Source organism: Triticum urartu, chromosome 2A (assembly GCF_056163025.1).
Source record: "Triticum urartu cultivar PI428250 chromosome 2A, HENAU_Tu73, whole genome shotgun sequence".
In the NCBI taxonomy this organism is placed as follows: domain Eukaryota; kingdom Viridiplantae; phylum Streptophyta; class Magnoliopsida; order Poales; family Poaceae; genus Triticum; species Triticum urartu.
In genome coordinates this window covers 749572987-749588012 of record NC_141874.1, presented here as the reverse complement: position 1 = coordinate 749588012, position 15026 = coordinate 749572987, and positions in this window count along the sequence as shown.

The window sequence follows — 15026 nt, the reverse complement described above, 5'->3', positions numbered from 1 at the left end:
CAAATTTGCTGATATGGTGGATAATGATCGATTTAACTTACTTCTCGAGCATTCGAGTCATGTCTGCATACTCCTCGGGATCTTTTCGTCTCGAGTATAAGATGGTTACTAGTCCCTGCTCAAGCTTAATCTCTAGGAGAATATAGTTGAACCCGCGCACGCATGCATAACTCATCAATTACATTACTATAACCTGGACTAATAAGGGAAACCGAATATGCACAAGACAGTAACACTCACTTGAAGTTGTAAGGAAAGAGTATTATATCTTTGTTTTCATTTATTACCAACGATCGTAGCAAGTTGGCCTCGGTATCTTCGGCACGATATTTAACCTTAGTTGCATCTATGATATTTGTGTTAATTAATGAACCCAATATCACCGATTTGTCTTTTCTTTAATTCGGCGATCTTCAATCTGCATAATATAGTGAGGATAATTATAAATACATGCAATGAAAGAGCTGACCTATATAGAGAGACTTAATGACAGAAGTAGTACTACTTACAGACACTAGCAAGTGACCGTTGCTTTATCGAGGGCCTTTTGATTGAAAAACTGGAAGAACTCCTCAAATGGAACATTCAACAGTTCAATTCCAACGAGGTCATGCTCCTCTCTAACTCTCAGCGTCAAAGTATTCCCCCCCAGACTCTCTGTAGGTTTTCATGTACCAATCATGGAATCTTCGCATCATCGTTGTTAGAGATCTTTCATCTTTGACGAGAGGCTTCCCGTACTCGTATTTGTGTTCCTCCACCTCCAAGAACTCATAATGTACATTGTCGGGCAGGTAATCTCCAAGATTGCTATAACCGGGCACCATCCTCAGATCATTAGTAGGCACCTTGAGCGGGGGGCATGATTGGTTCGCTTGTTCGCCGAGCTGGGGAATTTTTTTCCCAGCTCGTCGTTCTTTTAACCTTTGATCACTGACAGTACTTCCCGACCGCTCCGCTTCGACAAATGACTTTGCAATAATGCGGTCATAGTTGCCTTTTGGCGAAGACTTTGCTGATTTTTTTAGGGCAGCCAGAGTGCGCTCCACTTTCACCGGATCTACCTTCTCCTCCGGAGGTGGATTTTTCTTTGCTTTCACCCCTTCAAAGAAGTTCCTCACTTCGTCTCGCGCGATCTTGGCTTTCTCCTCCGGGGTCCTCTCATATGGTAATTTCTCTAGAGTCTTCAGAGAAGGACCGAATCTGTATTGCCTCCTGCCTCTGGCTGTACTGCTAGACGCCGGCAGAGCAGACGGAGCGTCTGCGGCTGTCTTATTTCCTTGCTTACGAGGCGGTGGAGAAGGACTACGACACGCCGGAGCAGCCGGAGCGGCAGCGGGTCTCTTCCGCCCTTGCTGACGAGGCGGAGAAGAAGGAGGCTGGCTGCTCGGGCGCGCCGGCGCAGGCGGAGAAGGAGGAGGAGTGCCGCCACGCGCCGGAGAAGGAGGCTGAGTGCCCTGATCACTCGCCGGAGGAGGAGGCGGAGTGCCCTGACTCGCCGGAGGAGGAGGAGGAGGAGGCGGAGGCGTCCAGTTCAGAAGCTTGATGAGCTCCTTCCGCCATAAGCATGGAGTCAATAGACAAGAACCCAGCCGAGTCTCCCCTTCACCGGTAGGGTCACTACTATGGAAAACCTTATACACAGACATTTAGCAACAACGCGGGTTAAAAAAGGGCGCTAGTGCTAGATAGCAGTAGCGGTTCAGAATAAACCGCGCTGCAGATACGATTCTAGCAGTAGCGCGTGTGCCCGTAAAAGCGCTACTACTAATATTCCCATTGCTGGAACGATGGGATACGCATAGCAGTAGCGGCCTTGTAGGAAGCGCGCTACCGCTAGGGCATGAGTAGCAGCGCGTTTCCCTGTAACAGCGCTACTGCTAATGGAAATAAAATAAAATGAAAAACAAATAGAAAAGTAAATGAAAATGAAAATGAAAGAAACAGAAAAAGGAGAAAGAAAAAAAATAAAATGTAAAGCAAAATAAATGAAAAAGCGAAAAAACAGAGAAAGGCTTAGCTGTAGCGCGTGTTAGTAAGAGGCGCTGTAGCTAACGCAGCTGCAACGCGTTTCGAGGACCCCCGCTATAGAAACAGAAAAGGAAATAAAAAAGAGAGAAACTTACATATGTATAGCAGTAGCGCGTTTTGGAAAAAGCGCTATAGCTACCTTAGCTATAGCGCGTTCTGCGAAACGCGCTACCGCTAGTTTTGACTTAACCAAAAAACCGTTTCCCCCCCGGCCACCACTTGCCCCGTAAATCTCTCAACCCACCCCGCCGCCATCTCCCCGATTCGTCGTCGCCCCACTTCGCCGCCGTGTCCTGCCGACGTCGACGCCCCCGGAGCCACCAGAGCCGTGCGCAGTCGACGCCATCGGAGCCGCCCCCAATGCCACGGAGCCGCGCGGCCTCATCAACGCCACCGGAGCCGCCGTCGACGCCATCGAATCCTCCCTCGCCAGAACTGCCTCCCTCGCCATCACCGGAGACGCCCCTGCCTCCCTCGCCACCACCGGAGCCATCCTCTGTAAGCCCCCACCCCTCCTCTCTCTCTCATGCATAGGTTAGCTAGTTTAATTATGTTAATTATCTAGGTTAGGGCAAAAATTTAGTTAGGGCTTTGACAGAGAAGTAGTTAGGTTAACTAGTTTAATTAGGTTAATTACCTAGGTTAGTGCAAAAATTTAGTTAGGGCTTTGACAGAGAACTAGTCAGGTTAACTAGTTTGATTAGGTTAATTATTTAGGTTATTTAGGCAAGTTTTATTTTAAAGATGATCCCTTCCTAGACTTTTATTGTTGATTATATCTTTTCATTGAAGTGGTCATGTTGTTTGTGCCCAAGTGGCTTTGTTGTTTCAATGAAGCTGAGTGGCCTATATATATTTTGCGGGAATGTTGATTCATTTCCGTTCCGGCAAATTTCAGGTTCTCGATTTGTCCACTTTTTAGCAAAGGTCATGCCAAAATTTTCCGTGAATTTCAGCATGACTTGTGCTACAAACTAGGACATATCGAGTGCCCGTGTGATTTGCCGCACCAGGAAGGAGTCAACGTTCCTGCAAAACAATAGGCCTTTTTATGTCATTATTCATTTTATTAGGTCTAGAATTAATTGACTAGATTTAATCATAGGAAACATGGCTAGCAACGATGAAGGACAGGGTTCTGGTGATTGCGACGACGCCTACCGGGCGGCAGACGAATTTTTTAGCCTTACCAATGATCAACCGATGTTATTACTGGGCCCACCGGTGGCATCGGGGACTGAGACCAACACGCAGACCGGTGCTGAGACTAAGATCGGCGCTCAGACTCAGACAGGCATCGAGACCGGCGCTGATACTGAGACCGGCGCTGCCTCGGGGAGCGGAGCCGGTGTAGAACTGAAAGCAAAGAGGCAACGGGTTCCTAACAAACTCAGGACTACTAGAGTGGTGGTCACGGAGGTGGACGACGACAATTTTGAGCCAACGGCGCCCGAAGAAGCGCGTCGATGCTACAACAATCAAATAGGCTGCATCGTACGGACAACCGCCACCATCAACGATGAGAAACTACAGAAGATAGAAAATATGAGGAGCTCCCTCCTAAAGAAGTTTCACCAGATATTCTTGTTCCCGGGCCGGAATGAGAAGGATTATAAAGATCCAGATGAGGACCCGGCAATGAAGAAGATAAACAAACACGCCATGACCAAGTTTAGCGACGCGTTGGCCGCCTGGAAAAATCGAGTGAAAGCAAGGATCATCGACAAGAAGGAACCCTACTCTGAGATTGTAAAGGATAATCCGACAATCACGGAAGAGCAGTTTCAAATATTCAAGGAGGCTTGTGAGGCCGAAGATGCCAAAAAAAGTCTAAGTACATGAAGGGGCTTCAAGAGAGGAACATTGGGAGCCACCACCTCGGAAGCCGTGGTTACGGTGGAAAGAGGTCCAAATGGGCCAAGGAGGACGCGGAAGCCGCGAGTCTGGGCATCCCAGACCCCTTGGCGGAGTTCACCGTCCCGCAGGAGCGTGACGTCCTCAGGGCCCGGCATCGTTGGGACCCAGTGAAAAAGGTTTACGAGACAACACCGGTCATTACGGAGTTCATGAGACTGCTGGTAATTTTAGTTTCTGATCAATTCGACTGCACACGTTAGTCATATTTGTAAACGATCGTTGTGCCTTTTGCAGAGAGAGCAGCACAAGATTGCGGCCGAAAGCGACTCGCTGTCTGAGGCATTGGCGAGGCCCAAGTGGGACACTCCATTCAACCGGGCGTTGAACATATTGAAACAACAACCGGTGGATACTCGACCGCCGTATGGACGCGTGCACGGTGTCGGAGACGGCGCCACGTGGAAGAAGTACTACCGTGAGACCACGGAGGAGAGAAAGGAAAGACAGAGGTTAAATGAAGAAAACATCGACAAGAGGGTTGAGATTGCGGTTGAGAAGAAATCAACTGAGACAGTCGCAACAGCGGTAGCTGCCGCAAAACAGGTGGCTTTAGATATTTCTACTACCTTGGTTTCGGCCGTTTTCAATTGGACCAGGCAAAATCCAAAAAAAGATGCAGCGGACTTTCCCCTTGCGGACTTCTTGGCGGGGAGCAGCTCGACTAGCGTTGCACCAGCACCTGCAGCTACACCTGCTCCCGCACCGGCTCCCGCACCGGACGTGCTAGGCGGTGCTTCGTCTTTGGCTGAGCTCGACGCCCTCACGGTATCTGTCACACCGGCCCCCTTTAATATAAATGTATAATCTCCTGTTTTCGTTGCCTTTCGGATGTCTCACGTCGCAGACTTTTCTTTGCAGGCCGATGAAACCCCGTGCACCATATTGTACACCATCGGCGACCAGAAGGTGGACGTGGGGAAGGCGACGATAATGGAGCCGAAGGAACCATTGTTCCACAGCCAGCCGATCCCCCCGAACGTCTTCAAGGTTTCCGTGGCCATTGTCAAACCGGGCCACGAGAATTTGCCTCCTCCAGTACTACTGGGGGATGACGACAAGACACCGCGGCGGCTTGGTGATTGTTGCAATGCTGGGTGGGTCCTGTTGTGGCCAAAGAGTCTGCTTCGTCTGGAGGCGGCCGGGAGCACACCCACGAGCACGCAGCCTCAGCAAGGTATGAACATCAACACCCCACCTACCCAATTATCGTCGGGTGTCGGGTTGGGTGATAGCGGACAGGGTGAGGAGGAGGCTCCATTAGTCGCTGATGACGTCGCCATGGATGAGGATGAGGTGGACGATGGCGCTGCTGAATAGTATGTCTATACTGGCGCCTCCTCAGGGTTTGAGCGTCATGAGTCGGTGCCTGAATTGCCGTCTCAACATATTATGGACGACCTTCCGGTAGTAAAGAAGTTTAGGAAGAGAGCGAGGAAAGGCAAAAAAGCTGTTTCTATGATCCAGCTGCCTCAGCAGCCTCGGCTTCAGGACCGTATAGATATCCCCGGTGCGGATAAATGGCATATCCCCGGTCAACCAATCCTACCTGCAACAGCGCTACGGGCTAGATTCGGTGATCTAAAGAGACTTCATGACGATGTGCTGCGGGTAGAGAAAGACCTCGTCACCTCGAAAGATCCAGGATACCCACTCTACGTGGTTAACGTTCCGCGGCAAATGTCGTACGTCGACAGCTTCCCCGCGGATAAGTTCTTCCTCCGATTCGATTACATATTTGACATGTTTCACGTGAAGAAGCTGGATTTTATGTTTGTCCGCCTTTATGCCTTGCACATGAACTACATCATCGGGGTTGAGCAGATATCTCATATCTGTGTCGCTGACCCGTACTACATGCACGAGGGCTTCTTGGGAGTCTGCGCAAATCACCGTGAATACGCGAGGGATTACATCGTCAATATCATGCTCGCTAATAAGGACAAGGAGGCGATTCTCGTGCCTTATCATCCCGTGTAAGTCATCTGCGCTGCTATCCTTCCTCCGATTTCAATCATTCATTTGCACGGTGGAGGCTAATTAATTTGAGGACTTATTTTGCGCAGCGGCGGGCGCGCCGTCCTCATCATCCTCTACCCCCGATTCTCCCACGCTCTTTACTTGGACTCGTCGAAGAACATTCACAAAAAGGATTACACCCACATCAAGGATGTTCTCGACAGTGCTGTGTTTACTACGAAGCAAGGGGTGGGGAGGTCAGGGACAAGAAGAGAAGGGGCGGCAGGGTCGCCTTCGGCCATAAGACCGACTTCTGCTGCATCCAGCAACCGAACGATCCTCTTAATGAAGGATTCTATGTCCTACACCACATGCTGGAGTACATACAGGATCACCAGAACCTTCGCATGTCACCTAGATCCGGCGATGCCCATATTCTGCAATGGGCAAAGGACATAGGAGATATCGAGGATCATCGACTTCGAGCTGAGTTCTATAACATCCAGCGCGAACTTGCCCAAATCATCATGAAGGAGGTCGTCGGAAAAACAGGGATGTTCTACGGAGAAGGACAAATGTCGCGGGAAGACGTCCGAACATGGATAGCCTCTCAGCGTCTCGACCTGAAACCTTTCACTAGGCTCGGGGACTATCTCCCTGACTTGGATGGATGGAACGACATGTTGGAGTGATTGTCGATATATGACAATGTGTCCGTTTAGTCAATACTTTCTGTATGAAAAAACTTTGAGTTATGCACGGTGAAACTTTATTTGTGATGTAATTAAACCGTCCTCCTCCTCGACTAGCGAAAATCACTCTAGTTAGGGCATTTTGGGGTACGATGAACTTTGTTATTTATGCTAATGATATGTTGTTTTTATTTTTGCCAAGTCTGTCTCTTTCTGTTGCTCAACTATATATGTTGCATATCATCGACTCATGTGAGATGCAGGTGCATAGATCATAGATGGCGAAGAAGTGCTATGCCAGGAGTATATATACGACAAGTGGCTGGAGTGTCAGGCCCTTCCGATTTCCGAGCGACAGGCAGTAGTTAGTTTAGAGGTTCACGCTAATGCGAAAGAGGGATACAAACTCATGTTCTCAAAGTGATAGCTCTTCTCGCGTATATCATTGTTTAGATGGATGACGATGTATTTGCATCTCATTCGAGACTTGTACCACTATTTTTGAGATGACGATGAGAGACCACTTTGTGTTGGATGATGATTATGATGATGACATGATTTGATGAGACTAATTGTATGTATATGCTATGATTACATTTGTATGTGTATGATATGCTAAAGATTATTGTATAAAGCCTATTCAAATACAAAACAAATATGCAGGGAAAAAACTAATAAATAAACTAGTAGTAGCGAGGGGGGAAATTTAGCAGTAGCGCCGCATTGTCAGTAGCGCGTCCCAGCAAACAACGCTGAAGATAATATCAGTAGCGCCCTTTCCCAAAGAGCGCTACAGCGTGGGACAACCGGCGCTACTGCTATATGTTAGCTGTAGCACCTTATTAGTAGCGCCGGTGCCCGCGCTACTGAGAGGCCCAAAACCCTCGCTGCTGGTAGGCTTTTCCCTAGTAGTGGGTAGTCAAGCTGGAGTTCCTCAAATCCCTCCGTTATTTCATCCATGGTCACCCTGGCATATCCTTCTGGAATCAGACTACAGTGAAAAGTTGCGTCGGGTTCAGTAGGTCGAACAGAGCCGACAGCCGCCTTGACTTTGTAGTTCTGCCATTGCGTCATAAGGTGGCAATGTTGAGACTCCGTGATAGCATCCAGGGGTAGCTAGCAGGACCCGTTAAGACATGCTCCGGCTGAAGCAGCTCGGTGGAAGCCATGCTGCTTCTCCGCTGAGATGGTGGGGTAGCTTCGGCAGGTCGTTTGCTGCGAGCTACTTCTCGTTCCTATAGCGCTTGAACCCTTTCGTGCAGCGTCTGAATTTGGGCATGCTCCACTTTTTTCCTCCTCTCCTGGCATTTGTAACCGCCTGCGTCCGGAAAACCAGCCTTCCACGGAACGGAGACTAGCGTGCCTCGTGTCCGTCCAGGGTGCTCATGATTCCCGAGGGCCATTGTGAGCTCGTCGTTCTCTCTGTCTGGAACGAACGTCCCTTGCTACGCTGCATCGATATAATACTTTAGCTTCTTGACTGGTATGTTCATTTGCTCGTCCGTCCTAACGCATTTCCCTGATACAGGGTCCAAGGTTCCGCCAGCCCCGAAGAACCAAGTCCGGCAACAGTCTGGCCAGTTCATTGTCTCTGGTTCGATCCCTTTATCAAGCAGATCATACTCAGCCTTGGCCCACTTAGGCCGGGCTTTGAGGTAGCCACCTGACCCCGTGCAATGGTGAAGCTTCTTCTTTGAAGGATTTTTCTTGTTTGTCGCTGACATCTTCTTACTCTATTCCGATGTCTTGTAGGCCACAAATGCGGGCCAGTGATCTCTGATCTTCTCATATCTGCCGATGAATTTTGGTGTCTCTTCTTTGTCAACAAACGTTTTCAGCTCATTCTTCCACCTCCTGAATAGGTCTGCCATCTTCTTAAGAGCATGAGACTTGATTAATTGCTCTTTAACTGGCTTCTCCGGATCCTCCTCTGGCGGTAGGGTGAAATTTGCCTTCAGCTCAGTCCAAAGATCATCTTTCTGCATATCATTGACATAAGACACCTCAGGGTCTTCGTTCTTAGGCTTATACCATTGCTGGATGCTGATCGGGATCTTGTCCCTAACAAGAACCCTGCACTGAGTAGAAAATGCTTCCTTTGTCCGGATGGGTTCAATCGGTTGGCCGTCACGCGCGATTGCTATATCTCAAACCTTTCATCCGAGCGCAACTTCTTCTTCGGGCCTCGTCTCTTTACCGAAGTTGTGCTTGTTCCGGAGGGCTAGAAAAAAGAAGAATTAGATGAGAGTTAATTAATATGTGTACATACCAAAACAATGAATGCATCAATTAGCTAGTCATCACAGGCTTAACTAATATATTTACCTGGCCGGACTGTGTACGGTCACCGGAGCCGTCACCACGGGCTCCTTCTTGCACCAGCATTGGGTCACCGGAGCCATCATAATCATGTCTTTCCTCCTCCATTCTTCGATCACCGTAGCCTGCTTCTTCTTCACCCTGTTCTGCTTCCAGACCATCATTGTTGTTAACATATGACATGACATCACCTCCGGCTAAGATTATGTCCCCCAACACCTGTTCTTGTTCCTCGTCTCGTCAGAACTCCATTGTTTCTTCAAATATTACAACATGACAATTATTACACAAACATGACAGCATGTGGATATATTAGTGGCAAATGTAGACCTAGCTTATTCCGGGTTTAGGGTGGCCCCGGCAACGCTTCAAGGGTAGGGGCGTGGCGGGAGGCGGTAGGAGACCGACATCGTTTTTTTTCTAGGGTTTGGGTGTCCTCGAGAGTTTTGGTCGAGCGAGAGGGCCGGGGGGTGCTCCCGTGGTATAAGTTATCACGGCCGAAGTTATCCGGGAGGGGGTTATATCGACAACGACGACATACATACATGGGAAAATAATGTTATCGGGGAGGGGGTAGGTCGAACCCCCCCTCGTGTTGAAGTTATCGGGACACGGGGTATATCGACAACGACATATCCAATAAAAAATAAGAAGACGAAGAAGAAATAAAAAGAGGAGAAGAATATATTAATAGAGGAGAAGATTGAAGAAAAAAAGAAGAAAAAAAAGAGGAGAAGAAGAAAGAAATAGAGGAGAAGAAGAGAAAATAGAACATTCTATTGTTTTCTTCTCCTCTATTCCTTTCTTCTTCTCCTCTTCTTTTTCTTCTTTTTTCTTCTTCTTATTTATTTCTCCTCTTCTTCCTCTCCTCTTCTTCTCCTTTCTTCCTCTTCTTATTTTCCTTTTTCCTCTCGTTCTTTTTCTTCTTCTTCCTTTCCTAGCTAGATATATAAAACTTTTCTAAAAATGTAACTTTTGCATACATACATGGGAAAATAATGTCATCGGGGAGGGGGTAGGTCGACCCCCCCTCGTGTTGAAGTTATCGGGACACGGGGTATATTGACAAGGACATATCCGATAAAAAAATAAGAAGACGAAGAAGAAATAAAAAAAGGAGAAGAAGAAAGGAATAGAGGAGAAGATCGAAGAAAAAAAAGAAGAAAAAAAGAGGAGAAGAAGAAAAAAACAGAATATTCTATTTTTTCTTCTTCTCCTCTATTCCTTTCTTCTTCTCCTCTTTTTTTTCTTCTTTTTTCCTTTTCTTATTTATTTCTCCTCTTTTTCCTCTCCTCTTCTTCTCCTTTCTTCCTCTTCTTATTTACTTTTTCCTCTCATTCTTTTTCTTCTTCTTCCTTCTTAAAAATACATGAAGTAGTATTGCTTGCTTTTTTTTAAAATAATGTTCAAAAATAAAAGGAGTATTGCTTCCTTTTTCCTCTCATTCTTTTAAAATAAGGTTTTGCCTAATTCATTGTTCATATGAATATACAAACATTTGCATATTTACAATAAATAATATCACCAAAAAATTATATGAATAGAAAAAAATCCTAATTTTTCTAAAAATCTATATTTTGCATATATACATGAACATATATATATATACACACAGAGAACATATATACATACATATATACATTTTTATAAAAATACAAAAAATAGAAAATCTAAAAAAGGACATATAAACAGATATACACACATACATATATTCATACATATACATATAATCAGGAAAAAAACATCTATATATATGCAAAAAAATAGGGAGGAAGAGGGGGCGGTGCCGGCCCTGACCAAATGGATGAGTCACGGCGTGGTCAGGGCAGGGCGAGGCAGAGGCGACGGCGGCGTGGTCGGGGCAGGGCGAAGGCAGCGTGTGGTCGGGGCAGGGCGAGGCAGAGGCGACAGCGGCGCGGGGTAGCTGGGGAGACGACGACGTGGTCGGGGCAGGGGCGCGCGACGTGGTCGGGGCGGGCCTCCAGCGGCGTGCTCGGGGCAGGGCGGCGACGGCGTCGACGAGGCATCAGAGGGCGACGACGGCGTCGACAAGGCAGTAGAGGGCGGCGACGGCATCGACGGGGCGAGCTCTCGATCGGGCAGCCTGGCGGCGTCGTCGGGCGAACTGATGCAGATGATATCTGAAAAACGCCAAGTGCTTTCTTATATACTGAGAGCATTGGTCCCGGTTCGTGGCACCAACCGGGACCAATGCCACCCTTTAGTCCCGGTTGGTGGCACCAACCGGGACGGCCTTTGGTCTCGGTTGGTAGCACCAACCGGGACTAAAGGGTGGCATTGGTCCCGGTTGATGCGACGAACCGGTACCAATGCACCCCTTTAGTCCCGGTTGGTGGCACCAACCGGGACCAAAGGCCTTGTGCTGGAACTGGCGCGGTGCGGTGGGATGTTTAGTCCCACCTCGCTAGCCGAGAGGCTTCGACAGTGGTTTATAAGCGCTGCTGCGCTGACCACTTCGAGCTCCTCTCAAATGCAGGCTTACGGGCCTAAAGTCACTTTATCTTCCTGTGGGCCTACTGGGCCTCCTACGGGCCTGAATCCTGGCCCATGGTAGGGTTTCTATTCGAATTTAGGCCATGGGGGCCTAGTAGGTGGCACTTTTTTTTGTTTTTTTGTTTTCTTTGTTGTTTTCTTTATATTAATTTGTTTATACTTACAACAAAATACTTAATGTTGCTATTTTTTATTTTTTTCCAGTTTTTTTGTTTTGTTTTTTGCATTATTTATTTTCTTTTGTTGCTTGCTTTATTTTTTAATTCTTTTTGCTTTTAGGTCAGAAAAATTATAAACTTTCTGTTAGTGCCATTAGTTTTCAAATTTGAATAGTTAAAATTTGAATTCTTTGAAATTTGTGTGAATCACAAGTTTGTGATTAAGTTTACCATAAAAATAGTTTTTTTCCATTTTTGTTTTGTTTTTTCATCATTTATTTTCTTTTTTTTTCTTTTTGCTTTTAGGTCAACAAAATTATAAACTTTCTGTTAGTGCCATTAGTTTTTGAAAAATTATAAACTTTGTGTTAGTGCCATTAGTTTTCAAATTTAAGTAGTTAAAATTTGAATTCTTTGAAATTTGTGTGAATCACAAGTTTGTGATTAACTTTACTATAAAAATAGTTTTTTTTTTCAGTTTTTTTGTTTTGTTTTTTGCATTATTTATTTTCTTTTGTTTTTTGCTTTATTTTTTAATTCCTTTTGCTTTTAGGTCAGAAAAACTATAAACTTTCTGTTAGTGCCCATTAGTTTTAGAAAAAAATTATAAATTTTCTGTTAGTGCCATTAGTTTTCAAATTTGAATAGTTAAAATTTGAATTATGGTATTACGAGGGTCGAACCATAAGACATTAAAGCATTTCAAATGAACTCTGAAAAAGTTGAAAGTTGGCATGGTATCATAATTTCACCCACATAGCATGTGCATGTACAGAACAGACAATGGTATCATACTCGTCTGTTACAAAGTTGGCATGGTATCATCATAATAGTTGCGGGAGAAAGTCTTCACTTTTTCTTCGCTTGTGTCATTTGCTTATTGCGCCGTAACCATGGATAATCTTCATCATTTATCAGGATGCTTGGGTCAGCCTTGACTTTGAAGGGAGGAATTTCATGAAACTTTTCATAATCTTCAGACATGTCTGTCTTGCCCTCCACTCCCATGATGTCCCTTTTTCCTGAAAGAACTATGTGGCGCTTTGGCTCATCGTATGATGTATTCGCTTCCTTATCTTTTCTTTTTCTCGGTTTGGTAGACATGTCCTTCACATAGATAACCTGTGCCACATCATTGGCTAGGACGAACGGTTCGTCTGCATACGCAAGATTGTTGAGATCCACTGTTGTCATTCCATACTGTGGGTCTACCTGTACCCCGCCTCCTGATAGATTGACCCATTTGCACTTAAACAAAGGGACCTTAAAATCATGTCCGTAGTCAAGTTCCCATATGTCCACTATGTAACAATAATATGTGTCCTTTCCCCTCTCGGTTGCTGCATCAAAGCGGACACCGCTGTTTTGGTTGGTGCTCTTTTGATCTTGGGCGATCGTGTAAAATGTATGCCCATTTATCTCGTATCCTTTGTAAGTCAATACAGTCAAAGATGGTCCCCTGGACAACAAGTACATCTCATCACAAACAGTGTTGTCACCTCTGAGACGTGTTTCCAACCAACTGCTGAAAGTCCTGATGTGTTCACATGTAATCTAGTCATCGCACTGCTCCGGGTGTTTGGAGCACAGACTGTTCTTGTGTTCATCGACATATGGGGTCACCAAAGTAGAGTTCTGTAGAACTGTGTAGTGTGCTTGAGACCAAGAATATCCATCCTTGCATATTATTGAGGCCCCTCCCAGCGTGCCTTTTCCAGTCAGTCTCCCCTCATACCGCGATTTAGGGAGACCTATCTTCTTAAGGCCAAGAATGAAGTCAACACAAAACCCAATGACATCCTCTGTTTGATGGCCCATGGAGATGCTTCCTTCTGGCCTAGCGCGGTTACGGACATATTTCTTTAGGACTCCCATGAACCTCTCAAAGGGGAACATATTGTGTAGAAACACGGGCCCCAGAATGACAATCTCGTCGACTAGATGAACTAGGACGTGCTTCATGATATTGAAGAAGGATGGTGGGAACACCAGCTCGAAACTGACAAGACATTGCGCCACATCACTCCTTAGCCTTGGTACGATTTCTGGATCGATCACCTTCTGAGAGATTGCATTGAGGAATGCACATAGCTTCACAATGGCTAATCGGACGTTTTCCGGTAGAAGCCCCCTCAATGCAACCGGAAGCAATTGCATCATAATCACGTGGAAGTCATGAGACTTGACGTTCTGGAACTTTTTCTCTGGCATATTTATTATTCCCTTTATATTCGACGAGAAGCCAGTCATGACCTTCATACTAAGAAGGCATTCAAAGAATATTTCTTTCTCTTCTTTCGTAAGAGCGTAGCTGGCAGGACCTTTATACTGCTTCGGAGGCATGTCGTCTTTTTCGTGCAAATGTTGCAGGTCCTCCCATGCCTCAGGTGTATCTTTTGCCTTCCCATACACGCCCAAGAAGCCTAGTAGGTTCATGCAAAGGTTCTTCATCACGTGCATCACGTCGATTGAAGAGCGGACCTCTAGGTATTTCCAGTAGGGTAGGTCCCAAAATATAGATTTCTTCGTCCACATGGGTGCGTGTCCCTCAGCGTCATTCGGAACAGCTAGTTCGCCGGGACCCTTTCCAAAGGTTACGTGTAAATCATTGACCATAGCAAGTACATGATCACCGGTACGCATGGCGGGCTTCTTTCGGTGATCTGCCTCGCCTTTCTTTCGACATTGATGGTTGGTCGGAAGAAATTGATGATGGCCAGGTACACATTCTTCCTGCATTTGCCCAGGTATATACTTTCAGTTTCTTCTAAACAGTGCGTGCATGCGTGGTATCCCTTGTTTGTTTGTCCTAAAAGGTTACTGAGAGCGGGCCAATCGTTGATGGTTACAAACAGCAACGCATGCAGGTTAAATTCCTCCTGTTTGTGCTCATCCCACGTACGTGCACCATTTTCATTCGACAACTGTAAAAGTTCTTCAACTAATGGCCTTAGGAACACGTCAATGTCGTTGCCGGGTTGCTTAGGGCCTTGGATGAGAATTGGCATCATAATGAACTTCCGCTTCATGCACATCCAAGGAGGAAGGTTATACATACATAGAGTAACGAGCCAGGTGCTGTGATTGCTGCTCTGCTCCCTGAAAGGATTAATGCCATCCGCGCTTAAACCAAACCATATGTTCCTTGGGTCACTTGCAAACTTAGGCCAGTACTTTCTCTCGATTTTTCTCTACTGCGACCCGTCAGCGGGTGCTCTCAACTTCCCGTCTTTCTTACGGTCCTGACTGTGCCATCGCATCAACTTGGCATGCTCTTCGTTTCTGAATAGACGTTTCAACCGTGGTATTATAGGAGCTTACCACATCACCTTCGCAGGAACCCTCTTCCTGGGGGGCTCGCCGTCAACATCACGAGGGTCATCTTGTCTGATCTTATACCGCAATGCACCGCATACCGGGCATGCGTTCAGATCCTTGT